The 20,276-nt window shown below is 42.1% G+C and overlaps 1 protein-coding gene across 5 annotated transcripts in view; it reads left to right on the top strand.

The window, feature by feature from the left end:
- The window catches only part of LOC114641433 (TIAM Rac1 associated GEF 1), a 471,138-nt gene that overhangs the window by 80,914 nt on the left and 369,948 nt on the right, over positions 1–20,276 (top strand). For all 5 annotated transcript variants that reach the window (XM_051925737.1, XM_051925739.1, XM_051925738.1 and 2 more), the window contains exon 2: positions 3,344–3,428. The gene's annotated coding sequence lies outside the window, so the exon portion shown is untranslated. The remainder of the gene's footprint in view (positions 1–3,343; positions 3,429–20,276) is intronic.

Raw genomic sequence — 20,276 nt, 5'->3', positions numbered from 1 at the left:
ATGTTGTACTACAGGGCGGCAAGGTGGCGCAGTGGGTAGCGCTGCTGCCTCGCAGTTAGGAGACCCGGGTTCGCTTCCTGGGTCCTCCCTGCATGGAGTTTGCATGTTCTCCCTGTGTCTGCGTGGGTCTCCTATGGGTACTCCAGTTTCCTCCCACAGTCCAAAGACATGCAGGTTTGGTGCATTGGCGATTCTAAATTGTCCCTAGTGTGTGCTTGGTGTGTGGGTGTGTGTGCGCACCCTGTGGTGGGCTGGCGCCCTGCCTGGGGTTTGTTTCCTGCCTTGCATCCTGTGTTAGCTGGATTTGGCTCCAGCAGACCCCCGTGACCCTGTGGTTAGGATATAGTAGGCTGGATAATGGATGGATGGATGTTGTACAACTTTTTTTTCCTTCAGTGTGTTTTTTTTTTTTTTTACGATCTTTGCACCCACTGCAGTGATCTGTTACTTATATTGCTTATAATTGTGGGTTTTAAAATGTATAGCTTTACTTGCATCTAATAAAAACATTCCCATGTGGGTAATGATATCCATTCACATATTGCAGAACTCTGGGATGGAAAGTGCAGTTTTCTGTGTTGTGGTATGCTGGGCTGGTAACATCACTTAAAGAGAGACTGACTCTGGATTAAAACAAAACTAAGTGCTATTATGAACATTGTTGCATATCCTCTCTCTGACACACTAAGGCCGGGTTTATACTTCACGCAGTGCAATGCATGCACCCGAGAGTGTACTTCATGTAAATCTGGGGGATTCCACCAGGTGGCAGTGCGAGATATCATCATGGTGAGAAAACATTCGGCTTTGCTGTGTTGTGAATTTCCCGAAACATGCATTATATTCAGGCCACCTTGCCACAGTATCTCTGAAAAGGATGGAGTTTTAATGATTATATCCATCAATCCAGGGATGCGCCCAATGCTTGCTGGAGGCAGAAATAAACCCTGGATGGGGCATCAGCTCATCTCAAGGTGACAAGCACACACATACACTAGTGTCATTTTAGCATCACCAAATCCCCACAAACCTGCATGTCCTTGGATGGAAACCAGAGCACACTGTGAAAACCCACCAGGAAAACATGCAAACTCCAGGCAGGGAACACCAGGGACGTGACTCCCTGTGAGGCAACAGTACTATTAGTCTGCCACCATGCCACCCCCACATGTGTAATTATTAACAGTATTCATTATTTAAATGAAGTTAACAATTTATCTGTAAAATGTAACATGTATGCTTTAACACATTTCATCATGAAAGTAATATCATGTATAAATCTAAGGATTCTAAATATGCAGAGAGCTGGAATATAATTTTAATTTTTTATTTTATTTAATGTCGAAAATGGCACCGAAGATGGTATTTAATACCTTTAAAATGTATTGCGTCATTATGATGGGGAATTTGTGACACATGTATTTCCTATGCGAGAAATAGATGAAGAAAAACACCACAAATACATTTCTGTTTCAACATTTAAGGTTGATGATTTGCCTCCCCACATCGAACCATTCATCAAACATCAAAGCATGCACATTGATCCTGTAGGATCTCCAAAGCGGCTTGCTGTTGATAGTAAACAAAAGCTCTGACATCACGTTCCAACTTGAACATAATGTACCTCCCAATTTTTTGCTGGCACTGCAACTCGCACAAGCATCATGTTAATTTCTGAGGATGTGCTCAGAGGGCGCATGAAAGGAACACTGGGAACGCGTAGCAGCTATAATGCATGTGTGTACGCGTTCTGAGCATGAAGTATAAACCGGCCCTAAAACTGAGTACTTTCAGCTAGTAAATTATTCAGCAGAAACATGTCGAGAAAAACTACTGGGGTTCCTTTATACCAACAGCAATACACCTGCATGATGCCTCACTGTAACTACAATGGCAGTTTTGCTTTCTTTTTAAATTTCTTCTTTTTTTAGTCATTCTGGTCTGTGTTCAAACCATAGCATCAATGTGTGTGTATATATCTTGTCTATCAATCTATCAGTCTATCTATCAATCAATTAATCATATTTTCACCATTATAATCTCAGAGTGGCAGAAAACTGGGTTTGAATTGTGGCCCAGACTCTGTCTGTCGAGAGTTTTAGTTTGCATATTCTCCTTCTGTATGAAATTTTTTCCTCCAACTACTGTGCCCAGGTTATACCTCCTCATCCCAAGCATAGGCTTGATCAATTTAATAAACACTACAAATTAACAAGGTAGTGTGCAATGTGGGGGAATGGTACTTGGTTTAAGTTGTGGCTGCTACTGAAAAGACAGACTCTTACTCCCCATGGTCCTAAAATTAGATGAGCAAATTTAGTAAAAGATGGAAGAATTGTTTTTCAGTATGAAAAATGTATATTCTATCCATCCATCCATCCATCCATTATCCAATCCGTTATGTCCTAACTATAGGGTCACGGGGGTCTGCTGGAGCCAGTCCCAGCCAACACAGGGCGCAAGGCAGGAAACAAACCCCGGGCAGGGCGTCAGCCCACCGTAGATGTATATTCTAATTATTCCTTTTTAGTATTACAGCATTCTCTGTACTCTGAATACTTAAGTAAATAGTACTAAGACACACAATAAAGCAAGCAACTCTCCATCTATGAATTTTTGTTTTTGTTTTCTTCTACCTCACATTTCACATTAGTACCGCTAAACATACATAACACAGTGATCACATTTCAAAGCTATCTTTTTAGGTATTGTTATAACATTTTTATTGGCAGTGTTATCTGCTGTTTAAGTTCTCCCTAAATTGTAATTTCTTTCTTTGATGATTTTAATTCATTCTAATTCCTATGTAGTTCATTTATATTTTGCCTTCATTTTCAATTAATACTGCTTCTTCTAAATAATATCTCGATTTTTATCACAACTTAAACGTCTAATATAAATCATGCTCAAGAGCATACAGACTTTCATGTGAAACGTTCAGGTTATTCAGTAGAATTGTTTTTCTGGGATGTGTTTAATGTATATAATAGTTCTCTGCCTAATTTTATTCTTATCTTGTCCTGTATCAAAATATTTACCCAAGTATCGACCATACATATTTAATTACATTTGCATACTCTGTATTTGTGGATGGTCTTTTTTCATATAGTTTTTGCCTGGCTTAAAATTGTTCATCTTATAATTACTTGTATACTAAGTTGTTTAATGTAATACTATGTATTACTTGTATACTGTGATTTTTAATGTATTAGTTATTACTTGTGTTCAATGTCTGCTCCACAGGACCTTGTGTGTTATTTTTGGTTCTTATGAAGTAATTTATGAAAGCATACAAATTGAACTAATCATTGTTTAAAAGATTCTTATGCCTTTGTTTTTATAGGTGTGTGAATCTACATTGTTCTGCAAAGCGTGTTTCTCCCAGAAGATTATCCCACTTCTTTTGTCTGACTATTCCTTCATGCCTGGTGAGTCACTTTAATTTATTTTCTTTCAACTGTCTTTTTCATAGACTTCAGGAATGGCAGATTAGTTTGTGTCTTATTCTACTGTAAATTGACTGGTTGTAACATGTTTTTTTTTACTCTGCACAAATTTAGTGAGCTTGTCTGACTTAGGACTGATGGCAGCTCATGTGTTTAGAAGTGCTTTTGTCAACTTCAACTTGTTCTTTATTTTGGGAAAATCAAAAGTAAACTGGCCCTGTGTGACTTGATTAGATTAATAAGGTTTGAGAATATTATTTTATATTTTGTAAAATATTCAATTTAAAATTGATTTTTGTTTATGTGAAATGGGAAATGTCAGATATATTAGCTGAATTCATGTAATATATTTTAGCATGTCACATTTCCTTTTTTCAATTGTATCATGAGTGCTTTATTTTTTCCAGGCCTGTACCATTTTTAAAATATCTAGACAGAAATGTCAGTTTTGTCAGATACATTCAGTGTCTTCCAGTTATGTCAGAAAAATAGGTCAAGAATTCCCTTGTGTATAAAAAATAATGGCTTCTCTTGCTGAAGAAAATATGATCTTTTAGTATTAAATTATTTATAAGCACAAAAAAAACTTTATGATATCTCTTCACTGTATGCAGTAAAAATGTTTTTGAAAATGGCTTTACACTGAAATGCATTTTATGAGTTAGTCTTATTTAAAACAAATTGATTCAGAAAAAAATTTTCCTTTGTATTTATATATAGAAAATAGCCATCCACTTATCCATCCATCTTCAACTACTTATCTATGTCATTGTAACAGAAGTCTTAGCAAAGATGCCCAGATGTACCTTTTCCCCTGCCATCTCCCCCAATTTCTCTAAGGCATTACTGAGGTGTTCCCAGGCCAGCTGAGAGATAAAATCTCACCAGCCTGTCCTGGGTCTGCCTTGAGGTCTCCTCCCAGAAGGGCATGCCCAGGTAGGTGTCTAGGAGGCATCCTAATCAGATGCCCAAAACACCTGGGGCCGCATGCATAACGCCGTGCGTAGAATTCGCACTATAACATGACGTAAGCACAAAAGCGGAAATGTGCTTACGCACAAAAAAATCCAGATGTATAAATCTGTGCGAACGCCAACTTCCACATTGCTCCACTCCATAAATCCCGGTCAGCGTGAAAAGTAACGCACGTGCATGCGCCTGCTGTCCCCGCCCCAAATCCTCCCAGAATTACGCCTCTTTGAATATGCAAATCAATATAAATAGCTGTTATGTCTTGGTGGAGTAATGTATTGCTCTACTTTCCCCTATTGTATTATTACTATGTAGTAAGAATGCCTCAGAATGCCTCTAATCTCACAGATTTACCACTCTTTATAAGGTATTGTACCATATAACTCCTCACTTTCCCTTCAATCTCTATAATCTCGGATTAAGGCACTTCCTCCCCCCAGTTCTGTCGTAAAATTCAAAGAGACCCATTCCTGGTGGTGGTGGTGGTGGTGGTGGTGGTGGTGGTGGTGGTAGGGGTGGTGGGGGGGGGGGGTGGGGCCTGGTTGGGTTGTAAAACATGAATGCTTCTCACATAATGTAACACTAATATTACATTGCTTTGCCTAAGTTACAAATAAAGGCATACAAAATATTTATCAAGTTATATGCAAAATCTTACATCTCAACAATAGCCCTTAAGATCAGCCTTCTGTGAAAAGACAATGGAAAAAGCACGAGGGAAAATAGAAGGATTTCAATGAATACCAAGTGGAGTTGATCAAGTGACATAGCGTGTCGGAGAAACTCAAAAGCTCAAGTTCACAAAGTCGCACAGTGCCCGAAATAAAAAAGAAGTTGTCACATATCAAAGTCGCCGTGAAAAGGCAAGTCGTAGCCCACCGTCTGAGCGTCATATGAAAGCTTATTAGGGTACAGAGAAAAAAAAAAATAGGCACACAGTGGGGAAAAAAGCATGATATGTCAACTTTAATCTCGAAATTTCCACTTTAATCATGTAGTTTATTTTGTCATTAAAGTAGAACATCATAAACTTCATCTTAAAATCGTTTAATGTTTAGTTTCTCAAATCCCATTGTAACTAAAGTAGCACGTTAAATACTTTATTTTGTATTTGATCTTCTATGTGCTTTATGTGTGTGAGTTACTACGTGCTTCTGGGCTTTCTCTTCCTCCGACAGGACACAGAATCCATTACATTCGTAATATTACAGCTCTCTGAATAATTAAAATACTGAGATGTATACGTGATATCATTTTCATGATGATAGGAGTTAAAGCCTGTTATTAGACATGGGAACACGGTGGCGCAGTGATTGTTCATGTCTCACGCAAGATGCTTGCAGCACCATGCGCGACCTTCAATGAAATACTTTATTGTAGCAGTACTGTCTCTTTCAAACGTACTAACCCCCAATTCCTGTCCTTACTTTTCTTTCTCCAATACCCAATCGCCACACAATCAGCTCTGTAATAGACATTAAGCCATCTGTAAACTTAGAACGCCGATTCTTCAAAACTTTTAAGGAACATTGAACTACCTTCGTAGTACATGTTTAATTATTCTATCCATCTATCCTTCCAGCACCAGCAAGAATACAGCGCGAGGCAGGAACAATCCGTGAACGGAGCGCCAGCGCCTCGCACCATGTCCTCACATGTTTAATTATTAACAATATAGATTATTTAAATGAAGTTAAAGTTTTATCTGTATAATACAGTATAATGAACATTTCATCTGCATTTCATCTTAAAAATGATATCGTCATCATACAGTATATAAATACGTGCTTTATAAAGTGGCTGCAATATTATAACTGTATCGCAGGTTTACAGTGAGGTAATTGTACTTATAGGTACAAACAGTTCTACAAGGAGCACTTGATGGACTGATTGAGTGTGTTCATAGTTCTTGGGATGAAACTGTTTCTGAACCGCGAGGGTCAGTACAGGAAAGGCTCTGAAGCGTTTGTCGTATGAGAGCAGTTCAATAGACAGCATGGCTGAAGCAGCGTGTGCTAGATGCTGTATACCGATAATTCTGTTTCTGATCAGCTGCTATACAGCTGTGATTCCCCACTCAGATCCAGTGATATAAATACTCCAAGTGGTGCAGTGAGGTAATATGGAAAAAGATGATCTGCCGTGGCAACCCCTAATGGGAGCAGCTGAAAGAAGAGGAAGGTGCAGTGAGAGTAACAACACTAAAGCAGTTATTGTATTTAGTATAGTTTGACCATTCTGTGGACCATTATATTGTTACAGGTTAATTACAATTAGATGCATTAATCTAATAAACAATATGTGGTTAATTTCAGTGTATTTATAAAGCCGCGTCAGGGATGTGGATCTAAAAAAGAAAAGGTAACCACACAGGAACAGTAGCACTGCTTTGATGCTGGGTGCCGCCAGTCTGCAAAACAGAGCGGAGAACTTACGTATGCCAGGGTATGAGCTACTGTGGAAATGTATGTGGCTTTACACCAAGTTTAGGTTTTATACATCACGATTTGAACGTGGAAACGTTCTTATGCAACATTTTTGTGCGTACGCACTGTTTATACATGAGGCCCCTGAACTGGCTCCTTTTGATGTGGAGGAGCAGTGGTGCTTTCAGCACCTCTTGACTGTCTGTGCTCCTCACACTATCTCTAAGGCTGAGCCCAGACTTCCTGCAAAGGAAACTAGTTTATTCAGTTTGTATTCACAGTCTAGTTCTTCTGGTCACTACCCATAGCTTTTGACCATAGGTAAGAGTATGAAAGTAGATTTACTGGTAAATCAACAGCTTTGCCTTTTGGCTCATCTCTCTGTCTTTACCACCACTTCCCTCACTCATGAACAACACCCTGTGATGGTCCGGGTTGGCTCCATGCTCTCTATTACATTCCGTAACCTGAACTGTTGATAGTCATGTACTGAGATGAGCCGGGCAAATGAGGACACAAACATGCACCAGAGGGTAGGAGTAAAAAGTACTCTGTGCTTTTATTAAAAAGCATCAAAATCAAACAGTGCAAATAGTGTAGTGTATTAAAATGTTCTTCCAATAAATAAATAATACATAAAAATGGTGAAACTATGAAGGTTAAAATAGCCCAATAAATAAATCCATAAAAATGAGGATAAAATCCTAGAGAGCCCCAATTGTGCTCTGGCAGAAAGAGGAGATGTCCTTCAGGCAGATGCACTCAACCATCTATTCCTGGCTCGGCTCTCCATTGCTGGGTCCTTGGCAACTGTCTCCTGGCATCTGTCTCTCAGCATCTGAGGAAAACACCGCACATTGGGTCATTACTACACCCTGGAAATCGCTCAGTGGGAGTGACCCTTCCTCAGCCTTGGTCAGCCCTGAGGCTCACACTTGACCACATACCACCATACTCTTCAGGATGGCTTCTGCTGGCTCCCTACTTGATCTTTCTCTGTAGTGTTTTATATTGCCTTAATTGGGCACAGATATAACCCTTTGCCCATTCCGAGGCATGAATATGGCACCTGACTGATCTGCTTGCTTTACACATGAGTTCGTGATCAACCAAGCTACTGCAATCAACCTCTGAGTGGCGCTGTCTTCCGCACACTTGCACCCATTCCAAGCCTGCACATTCTCAATGACAATTATTTATTTAAAACCTGCCCTTCGCTATGGACCTCTTACCACAGACACTTAGGTTCTTAAACTTCTTCTCTGAGGTAACAATTCCTCCCCAACCTAGACAGGGTACTCCACCCTTTTCCAGCTGAGAATCGTGACCTCAGACTTGGTGTTGATCTTCTTCATGGTTACTTCACTTTCCTGCATGCGTGTTTAAAGTCGTAGCCTGACAAAGCCAGCAAGATCATATCGTTTGCTAGAAGCTGAGGTGCGATACTGAGGTAAGTGATCTGGACACCCTCCACTCATTTTTTGTGCCTAGAAATTCTGTCCATAAACGTTTTGATCAGAGTCAGGTTCAAGAGCAGCCCTGAGAAAGTCTCAAACCCACTGGGAAGGATTCTGACTTAATGTGGACAATGTGTACCAAGTTTTTGCTTGGTTCTATAGAGAGCAAATAGCCCACAACAGGAGGCCTGGCACCCCATATTCCTGAAGCAGTACCCACAGAAAAATGCATGTAGACTGTTGGGCATATTTCCATGAACCCTCCAGAATCCTTGTAAGGGTAAAAAGCTGGGCCAGAGCTCTGTGACCAGGATGAAACCCACATTATTCCTCCTGAATCTGAGTCTCGACCAACAGCCGTATACTCCTTTTCAGAACTCTGGCCATGGCCTTCTCAGGGAGGCTGAAAAGTCTGATCTGCTTAAAGTTGGAACATACCCTCCAGTCCCCTTTCTAAAATGTGGGGACCACCACCCCAGCTTGCCAATCCAGGGGCACTGCCTCCAACTTCAACGCAACGTTAAAGGGTTGTGTCGGGGCGAATATCATCTACTCTCGTGCCAAGTTATTTTTAACTACTGGAGTGAACTTCAGGGTTTGTACGGTCATGAAAAACCTGGAAAGGTCATGGAATTTGAAAAGAGCATTTTCCATCCATCCATCCATCCATCCATTCTCTTCCGCTTATCCGAGATTGGGTCGAGGGGGCAGCAGCTTGAGCAGAGATGCCCAGACTTCCCTCTCCCTGACCACTTCTACTAGCTCTTCCGGGGAAATTCCGAGGCGTTCCCAGGCCAGCCAAGAGACATAGTCCCTCCAGCGTGTCCTGGGTCTTCCCCGGGGCCTCCTCCCAGTTAGACGTGCCTGGAACACCTCACCAAGGAGGCGTCAGGAGGCATCCTGATCAGATGCCTGAACCACCTCATCCTCTCGATGCGGAGGAGCAGTGGCTCTACTCTGAGCTCCTGGATGACTGAGCTTCTCACCCTATCTTTAAGGGAAAGCCCAGACACCCTGCAGAGGAAACTCATTTCAGCCGATTGTATTCGCGATCTCGTTCTTTCGGTCACTATCCATAGCTCATGACCTTAGGTTAGGGTAGGAACATAGATCGACTGGTAAACTGAGAGCTTTGCCTTTCGGCTCAGCTCCTTTTTCACCATGACAGACTGATGAAGAGCCCGCATCACTGCGGATGCCGCACCGATCTGCCTGTTCTAGTTCTAGTCCATAAAAGTTATGAACAGAATCGGTGACAAAGGGCAGCCCTGGCGGAGTCCAACTCTCACCAGAAATGGGTTCGAATTACTGCCGGCAATGTGGACCAAGCTCTGACATCGGTTGTACAGGGACCGAACATCTTTTATCAGGGGGGTCCGGTACCCCATACCCCCCTTGGCACCCCCCACAAGAGTCCCCGAGGGACATGGTCAAATGCCTTTTCCAAGTCCACAAAACACATGTAGACTGGTTGGGAAAACTCCCATGCACCCTCCAGGACTCTTCCAAGGGTATAGAGCTGGTCCACCATTCCACGACTAGGACGAAAACCACACTGTTCCTCCTGAATCCAAGGTTTGACTATCTGACGGACCTTCCTCTCCAGGACCTCCAAATAGACTTTTCCATGGAGGCTAAGGAGTGTGATCCCTCAGTGGTTGGAACACACCCTCCGGTCCCCCTTCTTAAAGAGGGGGACCACCACCCTGGTCTACCAATCCAGAGGCACTGTCCCTGATATCCATACGATGTTGCTGAGGTGTGTCAACCAAGACAGTCCTACAACATCCAGAGCCTTGAGGAACTCCGGGCATATCTCATCTACCCCTGGAGCCCTGCCACCAAGGAGTTTTTTGACCACCTCGGTGACCTCAGTCCTAGAAATGGGAGAGCCCACCTCCGAGTCCCCAGGCTCTGCTTCATCATTGGAAGACATGTTAGTAGGATTAAGGAGGTCCTCGAAGTACTCCCCCCACCGACCCACAATGTCCCGAGTTGAGGTCAGCAGCGCACCATCCCCACCATATACAGTGTTGACACTGCATTGCTTCCCCCTTTTGAGACTCTGGATGGTGGACCAGAATCTCCTCGAAGTCGTTCTCCATGGCCTCCCCAAACTCCTCCCACACCTGAGTTTTTGCCTTAGGAACCACCGAAACTGCATTGCGCTTGGCCTGCCGGTACCTGCTAGCCGCCTCTGGAGTCCCACAGGACAAAAAGGTCCTGTAGGACTCCTCCTTCAGCTTGACGGCATCCTTCACCACCGGTGTCCACCAACGGGTTCAGGGATTGCCGCCACGACAGGCACTGACCACCTTATGGCCACAGCTCCAGTCGGCTGCCTCAACAATAGAGGCACAGAACATAGCCCATTCAGACACAATGTCCCCCACCTCCCTTGGGACGTTGTCGAAGTTCTGCCGGAGGTGGGAGTTGAAGCTACTTCTGACAGGGGACTTTGCCAGATATTCCCAGCAGACCCTCACAATACGTTTGGGCCTACCAGGCCTGACCAGCATCCTCCCCCACCAATAAAGCCAACTCACCACTGGGTGGTGATCAGTTGACAGCTCCGCCCCTCTCTTCGCCCGAGTGTCCAAGACATGTGGCTAGGGATGGGCGGTATGACCAAAATTCTATATCACGGTATTTTTCTAAATTATCCCGGTTTCACAGTATTCAACGGTATTTTTTTCCCCATGCATGAGTGGATGTTAACCACATTTTCCACTGCAATTACTGGCTAAGAATAACCTATTCGACTGTCAAGAGTATTGTACACTGTACAAAAAAAACATTTTAATGTGCACACAATTATTAATACAGTTTTGCATTGCCCCATAAAGTGATAGTTTTCAAGGGGGTGGCACTAATGGAGAAGGTATCACATTGCATGACAGATGCAGTCAAAATATAGAACCTTTTTATTGAACAAATTTTGCAAAAACAAACTATAATTTTGACAACATATTTTCAACCATACAAAGAGGCATTTAGACTTAGTAAAATATATCCAGTGCTTGTCAAAAATTGTATTGCACCGAATATGTCTTAGAAAAGGAATAAATAGTAAATATTTTTTGTAAACCAACTACACTTTCTGTTAATGTTAACAATCTCTGTCCACTGACACGTTAAAGTGACTTTTTAAACAACTTTGTCATCATTAAACTGCATAATATTTAAACTAATAAATAATCCATATTACTAACCGAGAATGCTAAACCGGATGGACGCAGGGACATCCGGCCATGGGCCGTAGCCGCAAAAAGACGTACTGCGCAGGCGCACCAAGAAATGAGGCGCCGCGAGAGGCGGACAAGACCACAGAAAAAAGGAGTGAGCACGCACCAAGAAATGAGGCGCCGCGAGAGGCGGACAAGACCACAGAAAAAAGGAGTGAGCACAGAAAAAAGGAGTCAAACGCAGGTGACGCACACAGCGCCGCACGAGCAAAACACCCACACACACACACACATACACACAAGCAACGGACGAGACACACACAAAGAGGACGATTCAACAAGCCCCTGGCACACAAAAAACAAGAGCCCGCAAACCCACCCCGACACACACACACAAGCAACGGACGGGACTACACACAAAGAGGAGGATTTAATCCCATTGCACACGAAACGGGACGCACACAAAGAGGAGGATTCAACAAGCCACAAGCACACAAAAAAAAAGAAGCCGCGAGCACCACACAAAGCCCATTGGACACGAAACGGGACAGACTACGGACATAGCAAACAAAACGTACACAAAAACGACGATTCACACCCACGACCACAGTAACATAAATAACAAATGACACACAAAGCCCCATTTCTAAATGAACCGTTCGTATTAAACATACATCATCTCAACACGTTCACAATATGCAGCATAGGTGGATCTCATTACAATGAGGCACTATTAACCGTTCAACCGCAGAAAAAGCTCCATATTAACAGTGAGTGCGATCCTCCTTATTACTTATCCATATTTCTCACGCTCAAGAACAAACAAGTCATGAATTCACGATCACAGGTACAAAACGATACCGCTCGGATAACGGGACCAAACACAATTCACACTATGCAGCGTAGGTGGATCTCATTAAAATAAGGCACTATTAACCGTTCAACCGCAGAAAAGGCTCCATATTAACAGTGAGTGCAATACTCCTTATTACTTATCCATAATTCTAGAAGAAAAAATGTCTCGGCTCCAAAAACGCAAAGCTCAACTAAAGCTTCTAACTGACGATGTACCTAAAAGTAAAAACTTTATGAACTGCATTAGATCCTACAATAGTTCATTTGCTTTTGCATCTACCGGAGTAAATATCAGGCCAACAAAAGGCAATGGCCCATACTGCTTTCGCATATCTGCACAAATACTGCATCGCATTGGAACAGTGCACCCTGAAACAAATCAACAACGCAAATATGCACAAATCTACATCCTAGATCCACATGACGCAATCTATCAATCAAAGTGCTACATCGCAACAGGCACGGATTCAAAACGAAACACCTCCCGTCTCAGACATACGTTAACGGCAAGGAAGGCTACAACGGGCTTCTCACACAGCACAGGCAAATCGAATACAGCTCCAAAACAACACGTCCCAAATACTACACATGCAACAACGCGCCTCTCAAACGGCCCAAGCAAAACATACACCAGGAAAATTCATTCGGATTAATGAATGTCATTTGCAATCATTGTCATTCAGTTCACTTCCCTGAAGAAACAACTGGCAATACAAGTAATACATTTACACGTTGTTGTCAAAAGGGTCAAATTAGACTGCCTCCTTTACATTCATATCCTGAATATCTACAGAAGCTTCTAACTAACGATGTACCTGAAAGTGAAATCTTTATCAACTGCATTCTATCTATCTATCTATCTATCTATCTATCTATCTATCTATCTATCTATCTATCTATCTATCTATCTATCTATCTATCTATCTATCTATCTATCTATCTATCTATTAGATCCTACAAATCGGTATCCACTATGAACATTAACGGTGGCACTGCACGTGACATCCGTCTTGCAAAAATGTTAATTATTGATGAATGTACAATGGCATCCAGTCACTTACTCAACACCATTCATAAACTTCTACAAACGTTTATGAATAATAATATTCGCTTTGGAGTAAAGGTACTTTTATTAGGAGGAGATTTTAGACAGTGCTTAGCTATTCTTCCACATGCCATGCGCTCAGCTATTGTTCAGTGCACCTTAAAATACGCAGACAATTGGCATTGCTTTCAAAAGATACAGTTAGTAAAAAAGATACGATGTCCAGAACCAGATCATAACAATTGCTTATTACAACTGGGAGATGGTACACTCACCAATACAGATGGACTTCACCCACATATTATTACAATTCCTCAAGCCTTTAGTTACAGACAGATTTGGAACAACAATCTCATTAGACCAAATGCCCCTTTTAACAAAACGCACTATATTATGTCCAAAAAATATTAATGTGGAAAACATAAATACCCAAGTCATTCCATTACTTCCTGGAGAGACACAACTCTTTCTAAGCTCTGACAAACTTGACTCTGATCACAACAATAACCATCTTCATTGACATTACAAGTTCTGACCTGGAATTACCTTTTACACTTAAACGGCGTGTACAAAGAAATTTTCCAATAAACCTTTACACTGTGCCACACACTTTATTGTTTGCTTTCTATTTGCATCATCTACACCTTCACACTATTCTATATCTCATTCATACATCACGCTCTTTGTCATTCCCAACACCAGGGGTTGGCGAGCGAAGCGAGCAGGGGGCGGAGCCCCCTAGTAACAATAAAATAAATAATAGTATTATTACTGATAGTTGCACTATTACTTCAAGACTTCAAGCCCAGGTGCATTACACAGTATTCACCAAATTAAAATAAAATAAAACAAGTGCAACTTGGTGATGACATCTTTACCAACTGAACCATCATTTAGGCAAACTGCATTAATATGGACCTTGCTTCAAGCTAAGCTATACTGGGAAGAAAAAAACAAACTATATGTCGAGAACAAAGTCAACATTTACACTTTATTCTCGCCGTTTATGTCGAGATTAAAGTCAACATTTACACTTTATTCTCGCCGTTTATGTTGAGATTAAAGTCGACATTTCCACTTTATTCTCATAGTTTACTTCATAATTAAAGTAGAATGTCGTAAACTAAACTTCTTCCTAAAATCAATGTTTAATCAATTACTTAATTTACCCCGTCATAAATTAATGCAGCACATTAAATGCTTTGTGTTACGTTCCCCGACCAAGTGGTTAATCACTACATTTCTTAAACTGACTTCCTCCGCACTAAGAGAAGACAGCGATCACCATACAGAATCCATTCACTTCATGATATTCCTGCTTTCTGAAAATTTAGAATGCTAAGATAAATACTTGATATCATTTTCATGATGAAATGCATTAAAGCAGGTATTACACATGCACGGTAGTGAGGCGGTAGTGCTGCTCCCTCGCAGTAAGGGGTCCCCAGGTGTATGTTCAGTGTAGAGAACTTTATGGCAGGTGTGACAAGGCTCCAAAAAAACTGGATGTATGAATAGCTATCGCACAGGTTTAACTTAAATATTGTGTAAATGTTGGGTTTGTGATCTGCTGGTCGGAGACACGAACACAGAATTCAATGCATGTTCTTCTGAGCGGGCTATCTTTATTGCATGCATGCTGTCTCTATCTGACGTAGATTACCAAAACCCCAGTTCCTATCCTTCCTTTTTCTTTAACCACATAACCAATTACCACACGATAAACGTCTTTGTGAAATTAAAACTAGTTATAAACTTAGCCCACGGAGTGTTCAGAACTTTAAAAATATCTTCGTTATACATGTTTAGTTATGCCATCCATTCAGAGTTGTGCCCATCTCTGAATGAGTCGCCAGCACATCGAAGGATGAATACAAGCAAAACATACACTAGCAGGGTCAATATAGCACAACAAAACCCCACATCCTACATGACTTTGAAAGGAAACTGAAGCGCCGAGTAAACCCACCAGAAAAACATGCAAATGCAAGGCAGGCACGCCGCCATGCCCCCATATGATTAATGCATGCTTTAATGCATTTCACCATGAAAATTATATTAAATATTTATTTTAGCATTCTAAATGTTCAGAGAGAAGGAAGATCATGAAGTGAATGTATTCTGTGTGGCGATCGCTGCCGGCGCCTCCTCTTAGTGCAAGAAGAAGTCAGTTTAAGAATCACTTAACACAAAGCATTTAATGTGCTATATAACTTATGACGGGGTTTGAGAAAATCTAGTAAATTAAATATTCATTTTAAGATGAAGTTTAGTTTACGATGTTCTACTTTAATGACAATTTACGAGAATAAAGTCAACATGTCGACTTTAATCTTGACATAAACGGCGAGAATAAAGTCAACATGTCGTCACACTATTACACAGTACCCAGGTACATTACACTGTATTGAAAACAAATAAAACAAGTACAACTTGGCTTGCAGTATTATCCAGTAGTATAGAAACAGTATTTACACATCTGACCTTTTAAAACTAAAGTATCTCCAGGCTGTCTGTCCATTTTCACCGCGCAGCATTCCTATGCTACCGCCCACTATTTGGTGGTGTAGCAGTGAAAAAGAGCCCTAGTGCAACAAATCTGTGTTTAGCGGTGTAGCAGTGAAAAAGGTCCCCACTTGAACAGTTTCCTGCTGCGCCACGTTCCAAACGTTGTTTAGGCAATTTAAACCGGTGTTGCGGTATAAGAAAAATCCATATCATAAAAAAAATAAACGGTTTTCGGTATGAACCGGTATACCGCCCAGCACTACATGTGGCCACAAGTCCGATCGAACTGAGGCCTAGTGTGTCCTGGTGCACATATGGACACCCCTATGCCTGAACAGTGTTCGTTATTGACAATCCGTGACGAGCACAGAAGTCCAATAACAAAACACCACTTGGGTTCAGATCGGGGTGGCCATTCCTCCCAATCACGCCCTTCCAGGTCTCACTGTCATTGCCCACGTGAGCATTGAAGTCTCCCAGCAGAACGAGGGAGTTCCCAGGAGGTGCTCCCTCTAAGAACCCCCTTCAGGGACTCCAAAAAGGGTGGGTACTCCAGACTTCTGTTCGGCGCATGCGCATAAACAACAGTTAGGACCCATTCCCCCCACCCGAAGGCGGAGGAAGGCTACCCTCTCATCTACCGGGGTGAAGCCCAATGAACAGGCTCCAAGTTGGGGGGCAATAAGTATGCCCACACTCGCTTGGCGCCTCTCACCGGGGGCAAGTCCAGAGTGGTAGAGAGTCCAGCCCCTCTCAAGGAGACTGATTCCAGAGTCCACGCTGTGCATTGAGGTGAGCCCGACTATATCTAGCCGGAACCTCGTGCACTAGCTCAGGCTCCTTCCCCTTCAGAAAGGTGACATTCCACGTCCCAAAAGCCAGCCTCTGTAGCCGAGGATCAGACCGCCAAGGTCCCCGCCTTCGGCCATCACCCGACTCACACTGCACCCAACCTCCTTGGCCCCTCCTACAGGTGGTGAGCCCATGGGAAGGGGGACCCACATTGCCTCTTTGGGCTGTGCCCGGCTGAGCCCCATGGGTGCAGGCGCTCGCCATCGAGCCCGATCACCAGGCCTGGCTCCAGAAGGAGGCCCCGGTGACCCGTGTCCGGGCGAGGGAAAACTCCATCCAATGTTGGTATGCATCATAGGAGGTTTTCTGAACCGCTGTTTGTCATGTCCCTCACCTAGGACCAGTTTGCCTTGTGTGACCCTACCAGGGGCATAAAGCCCCCGACAACAGAGCTCCTAGGATCATTGGAACACACAAACCCCTCCACCACGATAAGATGGCGGCTCGAGGAGGGGAAGAGCAATTTCCAGGTCTTGAAAAGTTTTGGAAAACTAAATAAAGATAAACAAAGAAAGTTATGGAAAAGACATGGAAATCTGATTGAAACATCTGCATAATGAAGTAAGTGGTTCCTTTAAGATTGAGCGAGAAATGTCTTTATACATTATCAACTTTAATTTTGGCACAGGTTTGTAGTAACTCAGTGCGCTGCGTATGGTGAGCGTCAGAAATACAGTTTTCTGCTTTCTGGCTTGCAGAAGATTCAATAGTTAAATGCCGATTTAACAATGGATGGCTTGAAAAAGACCAGGGGCCTCATGTATAAACGGTGCGTACGCACAGAAATGTTGCGTACTCCTGTTTCCACGCTCAAATCGCGATGTATAAAACCTAAACTTGCGTAAAGCCACGCACATTTCCACGGTAACTCATACCTTGGCGTACGCAATTTCTCCTCTTGGTTTTGCAGACTGGCGGCACCCAGCGTCAAAGCAGTGCTACTGTTCCTGTGTGGTCACCCCTTCTTTCTTAGACCCATGTTCCTGACGCGGCTTTATAAATACACTGAAATTAACTGTATATTGTTTATTAGTGTAATGCATCTGATTGTAATTAACCTGTAACAATATAATGGTCCAGGGAATAGCGATAGTATTCCAAATACCATAACTGCTTTAGCATTGTTACGCTCACTGCATCTTCTTCTTCTTTCAGCTGCTCCCGTTAAGGGTTGCCACTGCAGATCATCTTTTTCCATATTATTCTCACTGCACCACTCAGGAGTATTTATATCACTGGATCTGAGTGGGGAATCACAGCAGCAGCTGATCGGAAAGAGAATTATCGGTATACTTTTTCAAGTAAACACTATCTCAACCACTGCAAAAAGCGTCAAAGCCTTTCCTGTACGGACCTCACGTTACAGAAACAGTTTCATCCCAAGAACTATAAACGCACTCAATCAGTCCATCAAGTGTCTCCTTGTAGAACTGTTTGTACTTATAAGTACAATCACCTTACTGTAAACTTGCACTACAGTTATAATATTGCACAACCTGCGCCACTTTATAAAGCGTGTATGATGACAATATCATTTTTAAGATGAAATGCAGCAAAATATGTTGCTTATAGTATACAGATAAAACTTGCTGGTGCTGACGCGATACTGGAAGGATAGACGGATAGCATAATTAAACATGTACTACGAAGATATTTCAATGTTCTTTAAAAGTTTTGAAGAATCGGCGTTCTAAGCTTACAGATGGCTTAACGTCTATTACAGAGCTAATTGTGTGGCGATTGGGTATTTGGAGAAAGAAAAATAAGGACAGGATTTGGAGGTTAGTACGTTTGAAAGAGACAGTACTTCTGTAATAAATTATTTCATTGAAGGTCGCACATGGCGCAGCAAGCCTCTTGCGTGAGATATGAACGATCACTGCGCCACCGTGTTCCCATGTTTAATAACATGCTTTCATTCCTATCATCATGAAAATGATATCACGTATACATCTCAGTATTTTAATTATTCAGAGAGCTGTAATATCATGAATGTAATGGATTCTGTGTCCTGTCGGAGAAAGAGAAAGAACGGAAGCACGTAGTGATTCACACACATAGAGCACATAGAAGATCAAATACAGAACAAAGCATTTAACGTGCTACTTGAGAAACTAGTAAAATAAACGATTTTAAGATGAAGTTTATGATGTTCTACTTTAATGGCAAAATAAACTACATGATTAAAGTGGAAATTTCGAGATTAAAGTTGACATTTCGTGCTTTTTTTCCCCACTGTGTGCCTATTATTTTTGTCTGTACCCTAATAAGCTTTCATATGACACTCAAACGGTGGGCTACGACTCACCTTTTCACGGCGACTTTGATATGTGATTTCTTTTTTATTTCGGGAACTGTGCGACTTTGTGAACTTGATCTTTCGAGTTTCTCCGACACTCTGTCACTCGATTAGCTTTCTTTTGTTGATTATACCACTGTTTAAACCAACAAATAGTACGTTTTTCCTTTGCCTCCACTTGGTATTCACTGAAATTCTTATATTTTCCCCTGTGCTTTTCCCATTGTCTTTTCACAGAAGGCTATTTATATTGATTTACATATTCAAAGAGGCGTAATTCTGGGAGGAGTTGGGGCGGGACAGAAGGCGCGTTCACGTGCGTTACTTTTCACGCTGATCGGGATTTATGTAGTGGAAGAACATGAAAGTTTGCGTACGTACAGATTCCTGCATCTGGATTTTTCTGTGCGTACGCAAATTCCCGCTTTTGTGCTTGCGCCATGTTATAGTGTAAGTTCTACGCATGGCGTTATACATGATGCCCCAGGACCTGTAACGTGTGAAATGTCAACTGTGCAGTAAAACACTCGACATGTTGAACATGGGAGAGGCAGTGCTAACTAGTCATGCAAAGGTGGTTAAGCGCCAGGCTGCTGCTGCTGCGCATGAATCATCTCTGAACCCCATGACTGGCTTTTTCCACCTCAAGTCTCCAACCTGACACCTGCTACCAGCTGTACTACTTCCCTCTCATCCACCTTCAAGCAAGGGCAGATTTCAGATGCTGTGTCCTGAAACCTAGCCCTAACTGCAGATGTACTGTGGGCACTAAAGGTGGTAAATTCTCATTATTCGTACAAGTCGTTTGAAGACACAAGCCATTCATTTCAGGCTATGTTTCCTGATAGCCAGATTGCTGCTAGATTTGAAGGCGGTGAACGCAAGTGCTCGTATATATGTACTTTTGGAGTGGCTCCTTACTTTAAGAAAAAGGTGTTGAATTGAAGCTGAAGACCCTCATAGATGAGCTACATGAATTGAAAATGAAGAGGGCTAGGATGGAGACTGACATTTGTGCCCTCGAGAAATCACCTGATGAATATGCTGAGAACGCAGAAGCTACAAGCATTCTGACCTTCATCACTAAATCCAACAGTTTGCGGCGGACTGCAAAAGAAAAGAAAGCATCTCTGCTGAATATTGAAAAGCATATTGATGAAAAGCTTGCAGAAATGAAACAATGAACTGGTCTGTTTTTGCGGGATTCAAATAAAGAAGGCTGTCATTTGTT

This window comes from Erpetoichthys calabaricus, chromosome 4 (assembly GCF_900747795.2).
Source record: "Erpetoichthys calabaricus chromosome 4, fErpCal1.3, whole genome shotgun sequence".
Lineage (NCBI taxonomy): Eukaryota > Metazoa > Chordata > Cladistia > Polypteriformes > Polypteridae > Erpetoichthys > Erpetoichthys calabaricus.
Note: the sequence above shows the minus strand (reverse complement) of the source record. Positions and strands in the feature narration are given on the sequence as shown.